The 21,066-nt window shown below is 30.2% G+C and overlaps 1 pseudogene across 1 annotated transcript in view; it reads left to right on the top strand.

Annotated features, from left to right (window-relative positions):
- Positions 1-6,802: 6,802 nt before the first annotated feature.
- LOC118183275 (uncharacterized) overlaps positions 6,803-21,066 on the top strand; it is a 60,107-nt pseudogene continuing 45,843 nt past the window's right edge. Inside the window, exons 1-2 of the transcript XR_015038759.1 lie at positions 6,803-7,427; positions 18,555-18,701. The product of XR_015038759.1 is annotated as an uncharacterized LOC118183275 (transcript). The remainder of the gene's footprint in view (positions 7,428-18,554; positions 18,702-21,066) is intronic.

The raw sequence follows: 21,066 nt of genomic DNA on the forward strand, positions 1-21,066 counted from the left end.
CGGAAATATGATTTTTTTATTTTATGATTTTTTTAGTATATAAAATGCATAACTTAATAACTTACTTTATAGATTAGTTTCATTTTTAAATATTTTGCTATAATATTTATAAAAAATATTTTAAGTATTAATTATTTTAACAAAATTTTAAACAATAAGTTAGCACATATTTTTAGTGCTAATTAAATTTAATAAATCAAAAGTATTTATATTAAATTTACATTTCATTAGATGAATCCACCTTAGATTAATATATTTAGATGAAATAAAGTAATGAAACATTGCAAAGTAAATCTTATGCTGACTTCAGATTCTTGAAAGTGCAGATTTAGTCGCTTTTCATTCTAAAAATACTGCTGATGAACTAAAAAAAAAATGCTAAAACGACCACGTCTAAAAGCGGTCATATCATGACGTTTCAGCGACGTCGACAAATTGCCAAGATGCAACGGCAAATATTTTGCGTTGTAAAGACGTCGTAAAAGTTACCACGACCACTTTGCAACGTCATGTGCTACTTGGGTACATGCAGAGTTCTGCAGAGACAGAATCAACCTTCTCTTTGCCATGAAAATCTTTGAAATAGGACAGTATTAACTAATCATCAATTATTTCGGTCATCGTGAGTATTGTAAGAGTTAAGAATGCTGTTTCGAAGTACAATCCTCCAAGATTTGCAATGAAATGAGAAATCCACTGAGATCAGACATTTCTAAACAACTTATTTATATAGTCATTTACTGATAAGAAAGGATCATTTGATTCATTATCTCGCTATGATTGCATTCTTTTAATCGGTAATCGCTTTATTCGTTCCGGTAACATCATGTTTTCCAGGACGATGCCAATCACACTGAATCATCTAAGAATAAACAGATTGGGTACTTCGTATCACTTTAAGTTGGTGAACCAACAATTAGGGAAGTGAGGGCTTGTTAAAATAAGATATATACATATCCTAGTAATGGTGGCTAGCCTACCACTGATGTGTTAGGCATTTTATCTAAGGTGATCATCTCTGCAAAAAATGACGGGGGGGGGATTTCTTGAAATTACAGGTGGCCGCTTTCCGTGAGTTTTAGTTTCTAATTTTCGAAAACATTAAAAAATAAGTACAAAGGAGAATGCGACACAATTAAAAGTGTTACTACCTTTTTTGGTTTGTTACTTTTTAATAAAATGAATATATGAATGTATTAGTTTATCGACGTAATTCTAAACTTTTATTGATTGTCATTTTTTAATTAAAAAAAAGCTTGTATTTCCAGACTGTTATGTGTTCACGGGACCTCTTCGAGCTTGGGGCCCCTCGCGACCGTCAGATTAGCCACCCGCTTAACCCACCTCTGTCCCTTCTCACTTCTAAAATATTATCATTTAACTGATAGGTAATTAAACTAAATTTTCAAGGTACTGAGAGAGGAAGACACATTTCTCGAACCTTTACGAAATTGAAGAAACCTGTAAGAATATTTTCTCTATATATCTTATGTTATGTTATCTATATACACTGCTGGCCATTAAAACTGCAACACCAGGAAGGAATAATTTGACGAACGTCAAATTCACATGAAAGGAAGAAGAGGTTGGGCTATGCAAATGATTAGTATTTCAATGCATTTAGACGACGCAGGAGGGAGAAACGACATCTGAAGCACTACATAAAAGAAAAGGTGTGCACTGTCTCATTCGAAAAGCGCTTTGTAAGGTCTGAGTTTGCTGAGAATATCGTCTTATGCCTCGAATAATAAGAAGAAAGCAAGTGTGGAATTCGATAAAGGCAGGATCGTTGCCCATCGAGAATGTGGATTATCGTTCCATGATATCGCCCATCGAACTGGTCATGCAAATACGGGAATCAATGGGCTGCCGAGGTTCATACCGAACGGCATGCAGGATTTCAGCGTCCTCTCATGAATAACGCCCGAGAGGACAGGCATATTTTGAGGTCAGCCCTGCAAAACCTTACAACCACATCACAGACCATTAGTCAGGAAATGGGCATGTTTGCAGCACGCCCAGTATCCGCTCGTACGGTGCATCAACGTTTGCAGCAGCGTGTACTATCAGCAGGGCGACCATTATTTAGGTTTCCCTTGACAATACAACATAGAGAGAGACACAAGGGTGGAAAAATATCTTTTCAGACGAGTTCCGGAGTTCTTGGTTCTGCATGCAGTATTCTGGTGGCTCCTAGGAGACCGTACGTTGCCTGCTTGCATTCGATGTCGACAGAGAGGCCCTGCACTTGGTATGATAATTTGGGGAACCACTGGGTACACAACACGCACATCTCTAATTCGGATCGACGGTAATTTGAACGCAGATCGGATCTGACATCTTACGTGCAGTGGTTGTGTCCTATTTTTGAGGCCTTCCAAACTGCTTACAAATTTAATCATTTTGTCTTCATGCCATACAAAGTACAATAAATATCTTTTTTTGCTTTCCTTCATGGTGTTGCAATTTTAATGGCCAGTAGTGTATATCTTCTTCTCCTGAACCGTGATCACCGTTCATCATTGTTATAATTCACAGTCTAAATCTCCCTAAGCGTTCATTTGACCATTAGCGTCATGTACTAAAAAAAATTAATCCTCCTAAGGTCGGATTTTCTGGCCGCATATGGCTTGTTTGCTCTAGTTCTTATTCCAAATTGTATCACTAGAATAAAGCCTTTGAGCTTTTTCCTTGCGAATGCGTCGAATTAGTATCGAAACTAAAATGCGTTTCTGATTAATGCAAAAAATTTAAAACTGGATCTGATAAATAATTAATAATAATTTCTATGCATCAAAAGTTTTTAAAGTTGTTATATTTTTTTAAATAATTCGGCGACGTTGGGGGTGCCCAAGTGCCGAGGTACACCCTCCCCCCCGGCGTACGCGTTTTCTGCACCTGTATTTTCTACAGAAAAACTCTATGTTTAAATTAAAGGAATTCGAAAGATTAATGCTTGAAAGCAAGAACAAGTTACATAAATTACTGAGAGGAAAAAATTACTGAACTGTGTCTTTACAAAATAGTTTATTGCAGCAACGTTATCATACAATAAAAAAAAAAAATGAAAATAATGAAGAGCGCAAAGTTGAAAAATTAAAAGGAATTTCTAAAGTCTTTTATCTAATGACTTCAGACATGAATGAAGTAACAGGCTCATGGCCAGAAGAAGATAAAAGGATGCAGGCAATTTAGATTCATAGTGAAACATGAAATAAAAATAAATGATTTTCTGGATAGATCTACAATGCGAAATTTTGCTCCTTATTAAAATTCTCAAACATAATCTAATACCTAATCAGTTGTCTTAAAAGAAGCAGGCGTAATTTAGTAGAATTTAGCAGGCGTAATTTAGTAGAATTTAGAGTAAATACTTACTCTAAATCATTTAACTGATAGGGATAATATGATAATTTGTTTCTAAACCTGAGCGGGAGGTATAAGTTGGATGACTATCAGTTGGAGGATTTGCACATAGTATAATTACAAAGTTGTATATAATGTAAAAAGCTAGTTGTTATCAGACTTTTCTTATGCTGTTACTAAAAAAATGAGCCTATTTCATAATCTTTAGTCTATCAAATAGCTGGCACCCAGTGAAAATTACTTTTTTCCTTTTTCTTATTTTCTTCCTCGTTCCGACACGACAATTAGCCAGAAATCAATTAATTTCCATTCACTAGTTAGTATATTCAGAATTTTAACAGACGTTTTCCCTCACATAAGTACTCCGCTACAAACGTCCCTCAAGCATTCCTAGTTCCTCCCATGTCCCATAAATTACTTCTCACAAGTTTCGCCGCCTGACCTAATTCAAAGCCCCCGCTGCCGATAACGGAATTTCGGACACCTTCTGAGTAAGACACCGAAGACACATCCCACTAGGAAGAACGTTAAGTTATTATTTATCGACATCCCACTAGAAAGAACGTAAGTTAATTAATGCATTTTCTGGCCTTTTATATCTTCATGTAGATTTCACTTTTTCTCTTATTATATATATATTCATTTTTCCATTCTTATTATTTGATTTGTTTTTGCAAAGATAGCATTATGTTTCTTAATTTTCTAATGTTTATTTCAATTACTTTTAATTCTATTTCATAATTCCAATTAAGATTACCACTGTTTAATTTTTATACAAATAGTTTTGAATTAACATGTGTTAATTCAACATTAGTTTTGAATTAACATGTGAAGGTGTCGGGGAACATTTACTCAAGTACTTCATCAATTTTACTACATAAATTGCTTTTCACTCAAAATTTGTATTAGCGAAACTGCTTAATTCAAAATGAGTTCTTTGGTACTCTAACTTTGGTTCTAAATCCCATCACTTCACGGGACTACTTGGCCTAACTGAATTTGCCAGTTTGGCATAACCATTCTTACTTGAGTAAAAGACGAAACACCTTCGTATTTATTAATTATTGTTCATTGAACGGGAGTTGGTTTGCTTTCCTTGAAAAGTCAACTAATTTCCGATCAATAGCGATAATTACTTGCTTTTAGTTTAATTTCTTTTTCAAAGTTTGAAATTTTGTTATTCATGATTTAATTCAAGTCCTCGTAAAACATTTTTAATAATTTACATTCAAGTTACTTTAAAACACAATTTTCGGAAATAAATTTCCTACATACGGGTTCACTCTTTTTAGATACTTCTACTAAATTTATATTAGGAGATAATATAATCAATATTTCTTTAGCAATGGGATGGGATTATTCGATTATGGCAAAGCACACGAGGGCTATCTGCCTAAAGGGAGGGATGCCTTCGTAGAGGACTTTCTAAGGAAAACTGGCTCGTATACACGTTACACATGGGGAAAACCACGAAAACGCCCATGTAGCCAGCCCGTTCGCGAGATTCGAACCTCGGACAGAACTTCCAATGCTCAGCGTCTTTACCGCTCGGCCGCTGGTGGGCCTATTTCTTTAGTAAATAAATTCAAGTCCCCGTAAAACATTTTTAACAATTTACATTCAAGTTACTTTAAAACAATTTTCGGAATTAAACTTCCTCCATACTCACTCTTTTTAGATACTTCTACTAAAATTAATATTAGGCGATAATATAATCAATATTTCTTTAGTAAATAAATTATATATATGTGTGTGCGTGCATTTTTTATGCGTGTTTAGTTTTAATTTTAACTTAATTAATATTCACTAAAATTAAATCGCAGCAGCAATTTGACAATTTGCGCAGGATAGGTTTTTTAAGTCTTACGTATGTATATGTATGTATAATCAAAAAAGAAAGAAATTATACAGAATTAATATCATTAGATAATGGTATTAATAATAATTATTAATTAATTTCTCCACTTACTGATCTATCTATCCATGTGTCATACATAAGGTATTCGTTAAATTTCAACCAACTTACGCTGAAGAGTTTTATATTTGTTCTTATCTCTTTGCTCTGCGGCATTTATGATGTTTACTAATTGCGGTATTTATCTCTCTTCTTGTTTTGGTTCTAACGCATTTCGTTTGGTTTAATGAAGTATAGCAAAGCTCTCTAAGGCTATGTGCGACCAGAGGCAGAGATTGACTTCACGGAGGTATTTCTAAAATTTTAGGCTTGATTTAAGCAAAGGGTTGCCCTGTACGCTGTTTGTAGAGAACGTCGAAATGCTCTCTTAGATACCGTTATTATTGCATTCAAATTCATCTAATAATCATTTTAGATGCTTTAACATTCATCATGTTTATACAGATGATTTTTCATGTTTATACATGTTTATGAGGTTCATTCATCATGTTTATCATAATTGCTTTTTTTTTTTTTTTTTTTTTTTTAATAATTTTTAAAGAGATGACAAGTTTTTCTTCAGCCGTGCAAAATACCGAAATAGTTATTTCCACGAAAGAAAGAAACTGCATTTTCTAATTTCTTATCTATTGACATAATTAATTGTTAAATATTCAAGTAATTTGGTCTTTTCTCTGATTTAATTAATTAAAGTTAGTAATAAAATCAATAAGAATGCCTTGGGTTCTTTTTTTTTTTGTCCCTCTAGTTTTCTCTTCATAGCTCCTTTTTATAAACGTATTAGTAACAACCTTATATTTGGCGTAGATTTAGTTGCTCCTGATGAGGAGGGAACTGTACCTTTTTGCCCTCGAAATCGATTGAGGTCTTGACTAAATCTACTGCGAACATAATTTTATGTTTCACTTTGGCGTATTTCTCTTTTGTTTTATATTAGCTTATAGTTTGTATGTCATAAAACCAACTGAAATCATAAAAAAGGGGGAAAAAAAGCGTAGAAAAATATGTTTTCTTTTTCATTTGTTTGTTTAAATAGTTTTAAATGAAAAAAAATGCTGAATTATTATGTTACTTCATCAAATAACTTATGTAATTTGCTTCAATGATACCTACTACGTTGAAAAAATACATGAGAGGAAGTAAGTTGTAAGCAGTTTCGTCTCGGGTCTCCGATATCTAAAATCAGTCCCTGTAGAAAATAGCTCGTATTTACGTTACACATAGGAAAAAAATATTTGCTGTTATAACTCAGCCTATTTTTTCTCGGATACGAACCCGGAACGAAACTACCTGCATTTCTTGGCTTTAATCACTCAGTCACTAGTCAGCCTTTATTAATCCTGACATTAGTGAATTTGTAATATACTAGTAGCTCAGTCTGTTCTATTACAGGAAAGTAAAAGAAAAAAAAAAAAAAAAAAAAAAAATATTAAAGACATTGATTAGATAATTATGATAGCATACTAATGAGTCCTTGCCCGTGGAGATATGTTTTCGTAGAGGACATACTAAATAAAATTGGCGCGTAATTACTTCGCACGCAGCGAAACATCCCTAACACAGAGAGAGAAAACCTATTTGTCATTTCTTTGTGGAGGGAAGTACAGTCTTAGAGTCTGCTCTCTTAAATGTCATTCATGTAGCTCCAACACCGCGCTAAATTAAAAAAAAAGTACGCTTATTCTAGATAAAATCTTAAATACAATAATTATCCTATTTATTTGTGAATATTGCTTTCTACGTCAACTCCTCATTCATCGATACATTACGAAGATGAAACGGGCGATTCTTCTTTACAAAATTAGTCAGTGAAATGAACACGAAACCGCTGCTCTCTGCTGTCTACATCCCAAATATCTGGAACGCCTCCGACCTCTATGACTGAAAACGTCTTGAGTTAGTTCCCGTATCAGATAGCAAAGCGCAAAGCTTCTTGGGAGGTTGGAAAACCTCAGTCTCAGGAGAACATCATGGCACGATTGGAACTGATTGTTGTGTTATTATTATTAACGCCATTTTTAAGTTATTGTAAAAAAAAAAAAAAAAAAAAAAAAACAGCCTGGATCAAGTGATGTGATAGAAGAAGTGGACCGAAAGAAACTCGAAAAACTGATCAATAACGAGGAATATTTAGCAGTGTTTTTTTGTAAGTGTACTTTTGAAACGGAAACTTTGGGATCGCTGATTTTTCTATTGCCTTAGGGTTCGGATTTGAGTAACCCGGGAGCTATTCCGGTGCGCTACCTAAGAATTGTGAGATTAAATTTGTTCCACTGGTTTTCCATTTTAGGCCCGGAGGTGGTGTGTAGTTACGTAATTTTGATTAGCCGTAATCGTTTCTTAGGTGGAATATACAGTAAATTAACTGTTAGTGCGCAAATCTAAAAATTTTAATATTCCAGTGAATTTCATTTATATTTGAGCAGTGTTTATTGAAATTATTTAAGTGGAAAATTGTTAAGTGGTATGTTTAAAGTATCCTTGCATCCTCTGCTTTCTAAAAAGTTACACTACATTGTTGTAATATATCTAAAATTTTTTTATGTATTTGTAATCATTTCCTAAGTTTGTAAACTAATTGTGCCTAAATGGAACAGCTTTAGTATTGGTCTTTTGGCGATTTTTTTATTATTTGGCGACAAACTTCGGTCGCCAAGGTAGACCCGGTTTAGAAGATCGGAAAAAAATGGCGGATTGTCAACAAAACCCGATCTAGACTAAATAACAATCCTAAAAAATAAGCTCTTAATCAGAATAAACAGTCTTTCTCTAGTACTGCTATGATATTCTAGTCTTCAGTCAATATTTCTAGTACTGCTATGATAAATTCTTGAAACACTACTGTAAATGAATTTATGACAATTATTATGTCATGAGTAATGAAATTTACAGAATGTTAATATTTTTAATTACAAAATATAATGTATTAAACATTAATATTTTAAGTAGTTAGTTCATATTTATATTTTATTGTATTAGTACTTAGCTAATATTTTATTATATTAGTACTTAGCTAATATTTTATTATATTAGTACTTAGCTAATATTTTAAATTTACAAAAGGTTAATTTTTATGTTTATGAATAATTAAATTTACAAAAGGTTAATAAATGCATTTCAAACTAGTACTTTAGTTTCTTAACTTAAATTAAAACTTTAGTTTCTTAGATTCTGTTATTAAAAGAAAATAAAAAAATATTTCAAATTGAAGGAAATCAAATTCAATTATAATGGGCAAGTTTTGTACCAGTGTTAGAAATATTTTTTATGATTAAATATTGTAAATGGTAAAAATATTAAGAAGTGTGTATTTTTTAATCCCTCAATTTATTACAAGTAATTTATGATTATAATTTAAAAGCTAAAATTAAATTATCATAATGAGTAAATTTTGTACCAATGGTAATAATACAACAATCATCGTAAATGATGATTTCTGTGAAAAATTCAAACAGTCATTGGAATCCACTAGTGGTGGAGTGATAGCCACTGAACAGTGGTAGTTCAGGCTGGCTATATGGGAGTTTTAGTAGTTTTCCGTAGATGTAATGTAAATCTGAGCCAGTTTCTCTTAAAAAGTACTTTATGAAGGCATCCTTCTTCTGCTAGCCAGCATATGTATTTATTTTCTATTCATAATTCTCTCTTATTTTCTTATTTCTTAATTCTAAATCTTACTTCTGAAGAGAAGAAGTGTTGCATCTATAGGTTGAAAAATATGGTCAATATGTTTGCAAAATCCTGTCAGTTTTGGAAAGCATTTAAATAAACTAAATACAAAAATGCATTACACTATTTCATGTACTGAATAATTAATCAGGGAACAAAGTATATTGTAACGTTCCTTTATTTTGTAACCAGAGTTATTTTATGCTTGGGATCTTTACTGTCAATTTCCTCCATCCGTTTTCTCACCAGAATCCAAATGAAGTTTTTATTTTGTAAAACAAACCGTGTTTTGCCTTTTGAGGCCACATTAATAGGTTGCTAGATAAGAAAAGATTTGTAGTCTTCAGCCTTGCATTATAATTGCTGATAGTTGAATTCCATGCCAGTTAAGTTTTTAACCAACTTTGCATTAAATTGATTTGTGCAGCCTTTGGGCTACAAATTTATTTGAATTTAAATTTTACATTTGAACTTAATTGTTATCATAAGTTATCTTGCCACAAGTGGTTGACTGAGTCGTAAGCACAAAGTGTGCCTTCTGTTCTGTACATCTAAACTTTATAATAGAATAAAAGTATATCTTAACTTAATAAGAATATATCTAAACTTTACGATAATAACATTTAAAGATATTGAAATCAGTATCTAAGTGCGTGTAGTCAAATTTTTATATATAAATTGTACTCTTACTTTTATTATAGAGTTTTTATTACAAAAAATTCAGATTTCTGTTAGATAAAATGTTTAAGTAATGTAGAAAATTTGCATAAAATTTAAAATAAAAAGTCGACTGTTATGTCAACATACTATTAATAAAAGTAATAATACTCAGTGAAGGTTATTCATATACAGCTGTTAGGTTGTAAGATTTACAAAATTTGAGAACTCTAAATTATAAGCAATATATTCCATAATCTAAGCAACATTATATTTTTTATAGTCAGACAAATTATGAAAATGTTATAAAAGCAATAATGAAACCTAATTTTGGTCTTGATTTGAACCTATGAATTCATGCAATTACACATCCCTTTAGTTCTAATATGAGGTAAATAAGTATTTTTAGACCATGGTAATTTTGATCTCCTTAGCAAAGGAAACACCAAGAATTTACCTCATGCTACTGAAAATGTGTTTTTTTTTCCTTGGGGGGTGGTGGAGTTTATAATAATATGCAGAGTTGACATATGAAAAAATGTCAAGACTCATGTGATGTAATATTAAAAACACCAGTTTTAACTATCAAAAAGTTGGCTTTTAAAAAATATTTTAAATGTTGTGCTTTCCTAACACAAAAGTAACTTTAAGAAAAACACACAATTTATCTCTTCTGCCATCAAAGCTCTGATACCTATCAAATTCGTTAAAGTTACGTGGACAGAAATGGCGGCATGTTTGAAGCTCAGTATTTAGGGTACCAAGGTTATCATAATTTTTCATTTATCGCTCCAAAATGTCGCCAAACAAATTTATCGCCAAAAAGGACTAATACTAAAGCTGTGCCATATGGGACATATAAATATTAGTAGCTGTAATAATTGAAAAACTGAGTTAAAATCGCATTTATATGTTGGGTTTTTGTTTTATCACAGGCACTTGATTTTCCTTCAACCCATGAATAATTTAGTAATCAGCCGAGGAATTTTATGCAAAAGTTAATTTAGTTAATTTTTCGTTCTACATTTTATCCTCCTGAAACTTAAGGGGGGGGGGAATGTTGGTTTCTTTTAGAATCTTTCAAAAAGAGTGACATTTCTGAGAAAAGAATGCTGTATTCTCTCTCTAAGTTCATTTGCATTATTTACATTATTTCTTTTTAATGCCGTATGAAATCATTAAAGCTTTTTATTATGTGTATTATCAAAATTTACATTGTCCTTAAAAAACTGAAGGATATATTTGCAATCATAATGAAACTGTTAAGTTATGAATAAATTATCAAATTCTGTATATTTTTTTAAAGTTTTGATGTAAATATTTATTATCTATGAGCAAGGAATAAGTATGCAATTACATGAAGCAGTTACACTAGTAAATAAATACTTGTAATGAAATTTCTACATAACTATATGTATTACTGACAAAAGCTCTAATTTGGAAATTTTCGTATGCGAATATATACCGTTGTATGAAGGAAGGAATTTTCTGTCAAGAAATCAGTTATAACCAGTTTTGTACCAGTGTTAGAAATATTTTTAAATGCATCAGATGTGTATTTAGCATCCCTCCCCCAATACATTGATTTTCTTTGTTGAGAAGAGTGTTACTGCTTATTAATATGCATATGTCAGATAATGAACACTGTTCATGTACATTTCTTTTATGCATTAAGTCTCTTACAAAAATTATATTTAGAATTTATTATAATTTCACTGAGTATTAAATCAGTAAATTATTAGTTTTTACAGAGAAAGGTTTTCTATTAGTTATTCAGTCTGGAAGAATTTAACATGTTTATTTCAAGCATGAGATATCATGCATTCTTGAAATATTTTGTATAGAATTCATTATAATAATTAAAAAAAATTTTTTTACAGACTCATAACAGAATATTCATGGACAAAAAGTATAGAGTTAAATGCAGACTTTTCTCCTGATTTCTGTAAAAAATAAAAAAAAGCAATAAATATATTTGTTTCTATACCAAGACTAATTAAATAAAACATTTCAAGAGTAAAAAGTTTGATGAAGAATGTAATAAAGTTATATATGTTAATATATATAATATGTTGTATGATCTTAAATCCATTTAGTGCGAATACAAGTTATTACTACTTGCGCAATTGCTGCAAAGTTAGTTAATAATAATTTATTTCCTAAACAGTATTGATTAATTGATTATATTATCTCCTAATTTAATTAAAGTAGAATTATTTTAAAAGTGTGAATCCATACTGGTAAGTTATATTTTGAAAGATGTTTTGAAGTAATTTTAAAGCAAAATGTTAATAATGTTTTAACGGGGACTGGAGTTAAATCACCATGAAGAATAAAATTTCAATTGTAAAAGGAAAAATTAAAACATGTAATCATTGCCATTGATCGGAAATTAGTTGACTTTTCAAGGGGAACAAACCAACTCCCATTCAATGAACAATAATTGATAAAAATACGTAAATATGAAAGTGTTTCGTCTTTACTCGAGTTATAAGTTAAAGCCAAACCGGCAATTCTAGTCAGGCCAAATATTTCCACGAATAGAAGGAATTATGAACCAATGCTGATACTCAAAGAACTTATTCTTATGAAGCATTTTAGTCAATTCAATTTGGAGTAAAAATCAATTACTGTAGATAAATCCTATTTAACTCTAACCATCCCCGACACTTTCATGTTTATGCATTTGAGTACTATACTATTTGTAGAAATTAAACATTGGAAATTGTCATTATGAAATCGAATTCAAAGTAAAGTTGAAATAAACATAGAAGATTACAAAATAAGATAAATAATGCAAACTTTGTAAAAACAAATCAAAGACAATATAAAAATAATATAGAAAATAATATAAATAAGATCAGTGAATGTACATGAAGATATAAAGGCCAGAAAAGGTATTAAGTAACTTACATTCTTTCTAGTGGGGAAGTTGGCAAAGTGTTCTCTTCGTGTCTGACTCATAAGTGTAGGGTGTCCGAAAATTCTTTGTATAATAAAATAACTGATGTATTTTTACATAAACTTTTTATACATTTTACTTTAGAAAATTATGAATAAATTGTCAAAAATTAGGGAATAAAATATCATTTCTTAAAATCATAAAATTGCTCTTCATTTTTATGGTATAGTAAAATAATTAAGAATGCTTTTTCCTTTCACTGAGGCATAAAAAGTAATATTATGATTGCTCTAGTATATGTGATATAGTAAATAGTGTGAAAAGTATAATTTTTTAATTAATTATAAAAAGAAGTGGAACATTAAAGATTCATCTGCTATACATTATATTGATTTTTACATTACATGAATTGTTAAGTTAGTACTGAATATTTTATGAGCTTAATGTGTTATGTGCCCCTTTATCATGCATGAACCATTATTATCAGCTTTTATTGATGATGCATAATAATGTAGCTTTTCTGCAATACATATACTGTTAAGCTAGAACTGACTGCTTCATGTGAGGAACGTGTGTCCACGTTATCTATTTCATACTGTTTCATGCCATACTGTTTCATATGATGAATGTGTGTGCTGCATAATATAAACTAAATACATCGTCTTTTATATTTTTTAATTTATAATGCATTTAATGACCTTCCTCATCATTTCTTTCTTTTACTTTCTCTCCTTTTTTACTTTAATAAGTATATCCTGTTTATGAGAATTGCCCATTGATCTACAAAATGCCCAATTTACTGCATATGTAGCAATCATCATTGAAAAACATTTAATGAATTTTCTAATATTTTCAGTGGTGATCTATGAAAATTTTATGTTTATGAGTCTTGACTTTATCTCATAAAAACAAAATCCGAATTTCTGATTAAATATACTTTTTACAAAAGTAAAAAATAAAAATTATTGTGCAAAATTAAAAAAAAAAAAAAAAAAAAAAATTTGGAAACAATCTTTCAAATTAAAAATTTTTAAGAATGACGAAATATTGAATATTACATAAAATAGCAAGTAAATTTAATTACGTGCACAATTTATACCTGTAGCTGCTACATGTTATTTTCTTCTTCTTTTACCCCCATCTTGCCTTTAAAGTTTTAAGGCCAAGATTAAAGGCCAAGTTTTAAGGTTTTAAGATTTTTTGAAAACATTTTTGCATAAAGCTTATTAGTATTAAGTTCTGGTATAGATTTTCCATTTAAGAAGATTATCAATAAATCTGAAATATGTTGAAGAAGAATGTTGTGGAAATATTGTTTGATAAGCTAAATGCTCATTCAGCTTTAGCACTTAATAGTGATAATCTCCATATTGACTTTAACTTGACACTATGAGATATTTCCTCTTAAAGCTATCTCAGCAAAATCCCCATAATAATTAATTTTTATTTCATGTTCTAACATAAAATTTAGGATTTGTCAAAGTGTAATTATGACATGCAAGACATATTTTCCTTGGAATAAATAAACAAGTAAGCAAAACAACTGCAAATTCAACATAAATTTAACAAATCGCTCTCTTCCCCGAGAGTCTTCACAGCAAACTACTGAATAATTTATATAAATAATTTTAGTTTACACCTTGTAGATTTTAACTGAGTCAGCGAATATCTGTATATTATACATATTCATCTATGTTTTTTGAGACGTTGCTTCATTTATTGTATGAAAATAATCCTTGCTAGAAGCTATAAAACAAGTTTCATATGTGATCTGCAGCTTAATATCACAAACATCAAAACATAATGTGATTCTTAAGTAGAGGAAATTTAATCAAGCTAGTGGTTAACATTAGATATGGGTTATGAAAGATATTAAAAGATAATTACTCTATTGGAAAAAACCTGTTCTGCTAAGTTTTATAAAGACAAGAACTGAAAGCTCGTTACAGTTTCTTACTTTCACTGTTACAATTGTATATTCATTTTTAATGATACTGAGATTAATAAAATTCAGTTAATTTCTGACTAATATTGCTTCATATATATATCTAAAGATATCACAAAGTTTTAAAGAAATCAAAAATCATAACAGCAAATTTAAATATGTGATATTTTAATCTTAATTGAAAATGTATGACCTATATTTTTGGCTCAGGCAAAATTTTCTCAAAAATATTTAAAAAAAAATAAATTCAAAATTAAGGGTCATAGCATTTTTAGTTAATTAATATGTATGTATGAAGGAAGAATAAGGAAATATAACCATTGCAGTTTTGTAAGTGTAATAATATTTTACTTCTAACTTTTATATATTAACTTCAGCCCTTAATTTTTATAACCACTTTGAGTTGGTCTGATACTGGCCATAGTAATTTCATTCTTATTACTGATAACAGTTCTATCTATCTTAATAATTTATAACTGATTTATAGAAATGATTTTACATGTTCTTTTTCATATTACTTAATATGATTGTGTGCTCATTTGGACACAAATTGGCCATTTGTGAAGCCTTTTTTAATTTTTTGAAGCACAAATATAGAGAATCTATAATCATACTATTTCTGGTGTGTTTTTCTAATTACAACCGTGTTGAAATTTTTAACTATTTGATCTCAGCTTATTTGCACTGATTGTTGAATCGCTTTTTAAGACCACTTAGTGCACACTGTCATACAACATCGCACAAAAGTAGACTGTGTACAGTATTTAACTACTAAAACTAAATTATTAAATTCTTTCTGTCTGATTCTGTATTAACCTTTATCCAAGCCATTTGTCTTCTGTCAGGAGTCAAATAAGATGAATTTACTTTCATCACTTTAAATCACTTTTTCTCAGAAACCAGGACTTTCTTTTACTGATCTTGAAGCAAATTTTAAATCTGTCTTGCCACTTATTCCCACTTTATATCTGGTTTCTTTCAGTTGCTTCAGCAATTTTATCTCTGTAGCTAATGTGCTGTCTGGTTTTTGCCATCGAATAAATTTTTTTCATTCTAGAACTTTCTGCCTCCGAAAGAAATTTTTTTTACAAGTTTACTTTCATTACAAGTGTATGCTTTTGTTGATCATGTCTATACAAGTGTATGCCGTTTCTACAATCTTCTTTTACCTGATTTAAATATATCTTAGCATATATCCTTCTGAATTCCATTTTGAGCTGCCTGATTTCTCTACAGTTTTACGGATACTATGTAATGTTTTATTATTATTTGCTATTGTAATAAAGGTTATCGAACCAAGCTACTTAAATCAAATCTGTGACTAATGAGTAAGCTATCTAAACTTTCACATTTTAAAATCTAATACATAAAGTTACAGTATCAGTGACAAAAATAATTTTAAGGTAATTTATATAGGTTATTTTTTGCAGTTAAAAGTTATTCAGTGTTTCTTTATGAAACTATTTCTTTTCTGTATGAAAGATATTGTGCTACTCATTTTGCATGTTTCCTGTTTTATAACACCTGTTTTGAAAATAAATAAATAAAAATATTATTTTTGAAAATTAATTTTGAATAAAGTGGTTGAGTAAGTAAAAATTTAGTTGTTCCTAGTGTTATGTTAGTTAGTCGTTCCTAATTACCTTTATTGAAGAATTTAGGGAGACATCATACACATGTATAATAATTAAAGATATTGTAGGACCTGTGCTGAAATGTATTGCAGAAATGTTTTAATTACTAACTGTAGTAGAAATGTAGTTCTTATTGAATTATAATTAACACTAGTAAATTTATGAACTAATTAGAAATTAATCAGTTTAATATTTTTTATAAATTCATACCTTACTTTAAATCATATACCTTAAAATTTATAATAACTTAATTTATCTTGGTTTAAAATTGTAAAAAACTGATCATCAATTCTTAATAGTGTTTACACCTCCAGAATTTTCATTTGCATTCACTGTGCATGAAAATAAGTTCAATAGCTATTTATTTGCATTTAGTTTTTCCTTGCTTTTTTTAGCAGGCTGCTAAATATATATTTCACAATTTTTTTACTTTTCAAATTTAGTTTTTCTCTAATATTTAACATCCTCTTATTTATTATTATCTTACTATTTTATCCTTAATATTTAGCATTGTGTTGGTTTATCTGTTTATTATTTGCATTAGTTTATCTGTTTATTATTTGCATTAGTTTATCTGTTTATTATTTGCATTAGTTTATCTGTTTATTATTTTCCTTAATATTTAACTTCTTTTAGCAGGATGCTAAATATTCAGTTTTATTAATTTTTATTGACTTATACTTGTCAGTTATTCACAGTGTTTTTATTTATTCTACAAAGCGTGTGTGTATACTATTATAAATGAGATAAATGATTTAGTAAGGTAGATGGTAATAAAAATTTCTATTTTTTATTTATGAATGGTGTGTGGTTCGTTATAATTTTTTTTTTTCCTTTTGAATCTAAAGGGCTCATAAGGGCTTTTTATTTATTTTATGTTTATTTAGAAAGTAACTGCTGTGTGTTTAATTTTGGCATTTTCCATTTTTAGGACACAGAAATTGATTTTAAAAGCTATTATAAAACAGTGGAGCAATTATAAACGTGATTCATAAATTTATAAATAAAATGTAGATGCCATGACCGAATCAGAACATAATTAACACTAAATTGGATTTTTGGATTGGAGAAAAATTAGATCTTTTCTAGTGTAACATAACATGATGATAAATTTTTCTGAAAATAAAAATTAATAAATAAAAAGTCTCTTAAGCTTAATATTTTAATAAACAAAGACCTAATGTAGAATGAGTCACTTTAAAAATATTTTATTGACAGTACTTATTTTGAAAGAAGAATCTGTTATAAGAGATTAGCGTGGCAATTTTAATGAAGGTATCCATTAGACAGCAAAGGCGGCAAAGATCTATTCAAATTGTTTTTTATCTTTATTCTGGCCTCTTCACATAAATTCAGATAAGTGAGAATCAAATTTATTTTCAAGCTGGAAGTATTGATTTGGCACGTTTTTCTTTCTTTATAAAGCTATGTGCCACATGTAATGTAGCAGAAAGCTTCAAAATAACTTAATTAATTTATTGCTGAATGATTTATTTTATTTGAATATTTCTTCATTTTTTGGTTGTTAAAAATCTGTCAGTTTATATATATACAGATAGACATATTAATAAATAAAAAATTCTAACTTTTATTACAAAATAGTTCCTTAAATCTCTATTTTAATTCAGTTATTTCATCTTTCTGTTTCCAAAATAAATTGCTTATAAATCACTTTAAAATGTGCCATTTCAAAATAAATCAATCTCATACAACACTATTATATAATGCTAATGATGCAGCCGCTTACGTAAGGTTGCAACCAGTAATAATTTTGAATTTAGTAAATGAAACTTTAACCAATAGAGATAAAGTTTAACTAAAACTGAATCATTCTGAAGTGGATTTTTATCTTTCACATGTTACACTCTTTCTTTCCCTTCTCTGTTGTCAACTCGCTTGCTGTCTACTGCTCGTTCTTCCATTGAAATTCATTGTTATAAAGATGTATGAAAGATGCATATGTGGTGAAGAACAAGCACGCAGATTCCACCCAGTATGCTGTGTGATTCATATTAATATGCTTCTTAGGAATAAAAAAAAAGTTAAATATACCACTGCAACTGTAATATCTTTTATGCACCAAGCTCCATCACTCTATAAATTGTGCTTTCCACTGCATGAACACCTTCTAAATAATTATTCAAGTTCTATATACACTAGTACCTCCCAATAAGGGACACCCACTGGACCAGATGTTTTGTCTCTTCAATAGAGATGTTCCTTATTAAGAGGTAATACATGCATGATTCAAATGGACCAGGCCCAACAAGAACTGTCTCTTGTTCGGAGGTATCCCTTACAGGAGGTACTAATGTATTTTAATTTTCTTTCCTATTAGTCTGCTGTCAAGGATTTTAATATAGTTTAAAATGTATTATAACCAGTTTGGTTGTTCTCTAACTGTTTTCTCAACATTTTCTCATATATTAGATACCAAAAGTTCTAAAGATTGTGGTGTCATTTTAGAAGAGCTTGAGCGAATTGATGATGATGCAGGAAATTTTGGTGTGGCATTTGTTAAGAATAGTGAAAAATCTACAGCCAAAAAGTATGGCATTACTTCGTTTCCTGCTCTTATGCATTTCCTCAATCAACAACCTGCTATTTTTGATGGTAAGAAAGAAAAATTATATAATTCATGTATTTATTTAGCCTGCATAGTTTTTGCGATATTTATAGGGATGTGAAGAAAGAAAAAAAATAGTAAAACTCCTTAATACCTTCAAGAACATTGAAAATAGTGAACCAAGAAGGTAGCATTGAATTGAAATAAAAATTTAATATGCATAATGACACAGATGAAAGATTAACTTGATTCCAAAATCGAGGTAATTGAATAAATACAGTATGTACAATTAGACAAATACAGTCGAACTTCAGAAGCGCATCAGACCCCCTCCTTCCGCAACATGGCGTACCATTGAGTTAAATTACACCAAAGGGCCATTACATTATGACCACCCTGTTAATAACATGTAGAACCATTTTTAGCCCTCAAAACTGCCAGCACCCGGCATGGCATTGACTTCATAAGGTGCTGATAGGTAGTCTGAGGTATCTGGTACCAAGCACTCACCAACTGATCCTGCAATTTCCACTCATTAAGGGGGTAGCATGGCAGCACAAATTTGGTTTTCCAGTTGGGACCACAAATGCTCTGTTGGGTTAATGTCAGGTGAATTTGGAGGCTAAGACATGACTGGAAAGTCACTGGAATGTTCCTCGAACAACTCCCTGACGATTCGACCCTTATGACATGGTTCATTATCCTGTTGGTAAACACCAGGGCCGGGACAAGGGTGAGGTGCACTTTTCTCAGATGAACAAAAAAAAGGGGCGCCAAATTAGCTATTCGATCAAAAATTCAGAAATTTATTTTTAAAACTTAAGATTTTTAATTTTCAGTCTACTTAAAGAATTTTGTGTTATAAACAATCCCCCCCCAAAAGAAAAAGAAAATGTAAAACTTTAGAGATGAATATATCATCAGGATTTGAAGAGAAACAAAAAGTTAATAAATCAAATTGTGAGGAATCAATTGATACAAATTGTAGTTTTCTAGAAAAATATATTTTTGCAGAAATTAAAGAAGTGTTCGACGTTTTAATTTCACAGTTGAAATGGCAATACAAAAAGTTAAATGAAATCTCTTTCGATTTTTCAGTTTCTAACAATCGAACAATTAATGTCATTAGATTTAAGTGATTTAAAGGCAGCAACTTATAACTTAGCACTTAAATATCCGAATGATATGAACGCTGAAGGAATTTATCCAGAAATATCTAGTTTTAAAAACCATGCTATTTTAATAATTCCGGACATAAAAGCAGCTACAAATTTAGAACTTTTAAAAATAATTCATGAATATAATTTATTTCAGTCCTATCTGAATTTGGAAGCAGCATTAAGAATTTTTTTAACGTTGCCAGTTACTGTAGCTAGTGGCAAAAGAAACTTTAGCAAACTTAAAATAATAAAGAACTGTATGATATCTTCACTAGGCCAAGAAAAACTTTCAAAAATGGCCATTCTCTGTATAGAACATGAGTTAAGTAATCAAATAGATTTTGAAAAAATTATTGATGATTTTGCTTCAAAAGCAAGAAAAATTAAATTATAAATATGCTTGAAAAGTTTATGCCATAAATTTTTGAGCAGATGTTTTATTTATACTAAATATTATTTGCCATTTTTCAAAAAGTATGTTTTAATGTCTTCCATTTCAAAATTATTAATCATTATAAATGTTTCACTGTATGGAATATTCAAAGTTATAATTAAATAGAACTGCAAGAGGTATTGTATTTTCACATGAAATAGTTACTTTTAATGAGCATAAATTATATATATAAATATAGTTAATTTGTTCTATATGTATATATATGCAATAATGCATATATATATATATATATATATATATTGCACATGTTTGTATAATGTTATGTTTTAAAACATCATTTAGTATTATTTATTTATTCTCCCCCCCCCCCCACAAATAGGTAAATAAATAATCTTGCATTGTATACAGGGGTGCTCATTTATCGCTTTGCCTCAGGTGAAAAAATATGTTGGCACGGCTCTGGTAAACACCATCCCTCATTGGAAATACTGTTGTCATAAATGGGTGAACCTGATCTGACACGATGTTCCCATAGTGCACAGATGTCAGGGATTGTTCTATGGGGATTATGGGCCCTAATGTGTTTCATGAAAACATTGCCCACACCATAATACCCTCATGACCGGCTTGTCACTGTCCAACTGTGCATTTGGAAGCTAGGGTTTCATTTGAAAATTGGCGTATTGACATACGACCGTCTATGTAATGGACCAGAAAACATGATTTGGCAGATCATGCAAATTTCTTCCGTTTTTTTAATGTCCAAATGCGATATTTCTTGGCCCATTGCAGATGTAGCTGGTGATGATGTGCGGCCAGTGCAGGAACATGCTCTGGCCTTCCCCTGCCCATATGCAG

This window comes from Stegodyphus dumicola, chromosome X1 (assembly GCF_044657685.1).
Source record: "Stegodyphus dumicola isolate Sdum_Otavi_A_Nest chromosome X1, ASM4465768v1".
Taxonomy (NCBI): Eukaryota; Metazoa; Arthropoda; class Arachnida; order Araneae; family Eresidae; genus Stegodyphus; species Stegodyphus dumicola.